Source organism: Sinocyclocheilus anshuiensis, unplaced genomic scaffold (assembly GCF_001515605.1).
Source record: "Sinocyclocheilus anshuiensis isolate Anshui unplaced genomic scaffold, SAMN03320099.WGS_v1.1 scaffold394, whole genome shotgun sequence".
In the NCBI taxonomy this organism is placed as follows: Eukaryota; Metazoa; Chordata; class Actinopteri; order Cypriniformes; family Cyprinidae; genus Sinocyclocheilus; species Sinocyclocheilus anshuiensis.
In genome coordinates, this window is record NW_015542343.1 from 787,035 (window position 1) to 788,043 (window position 1,009).

The following is a 1,009-nucleotide window of genomic DNA, read 5'->3' on the forward strand; positions in this document are numbered from 1 at the left end:
AGGGGGACGGGTGGTATACTGTATATACACATTGATCAGACAGATGCCTTTGACTGATGCATTGCATGCTTGTTTTATTTCTGCATCCTGTGCCATGAACCTATTTATTTTAAAGACAGCTTACGACAAATAAAAACAGGTATATTTTGTAAAACCCATTCCGTTGTGCTCCTTCTAGAGGTTTTGTAACACTTGTGACGTGACCCCTGTGATCTGTCACATTGCTTTGTGCTGTTTTTTTTATTGTTGGTCTATTTACTAATAGTTTTTTGGCCATTTGGTCACATCTCACTGCATTTTCAGTGCCTTCAGCTATAAGCACTGCATTTTTAAAACAACATATGAAGTTAAAAACAGATAATTAAAAAATTTAAATTCCAATGTGTTCAATTGAGTTGGATTCCATTGCGCTACTTTTAGCTGTTTTTAATGCAAGTAGTGCATTGTGTTTGTACGCCTCCTTCGGTCATTGCATCATATCTCTGTTTTTCAGGGTTTCACACAATGAGTGTTGTTTTTAAGACAACATATCAAGTTAAAAACTGATTGACCTGTTTTATTCCTTTGCATCAGTCTCCTCTATTGTTATTTTATTTATTTATTTGATTTGATTTTGGCCAGTTGTTATGTGCATCAGACAGACATTTTTGGCTGTTGCATCACTTTTTTAATATTCTTTTTTTTTATTTTATTTTTTTTACAAAGTGAGCATTGCATTTTTAACATGGGGTGTCAATTTAAGCAGTTAAAGTCAGTGTTATTTCAGTATAATTGAGATGCTATTATAGTTTTTATTCATATTTGAATCTGTTTGTATTTTTTATGTTCTGTTTTTATTTTAATTAAAATTTTAATATAGTTATAGTTTTTCATTTTTGTGTGCTTTTGTCATATTTTGTAGTTTTTGTATATATTATATATAAGTATTTTAATTACTTAAAACTTTAATTATATATATATATATATATATATATACATATATATATATATATATATATTTTTAAAGTTT

General features: G+C 28.5%; 1 protein-coding gene across 1 annotated transcript in view; it reads right to left on the reverse strand.

Moving 5' to 3' along the window:
• The window catches only part of LOC107691269 (protocadherin-8-like), a 4,640-nt gene that overhangs the window by 375 nt on the left and 3,256 nt on the right, over positions 1 to 1,009 (reverse strand). The window lies entirely within an intron of this gene.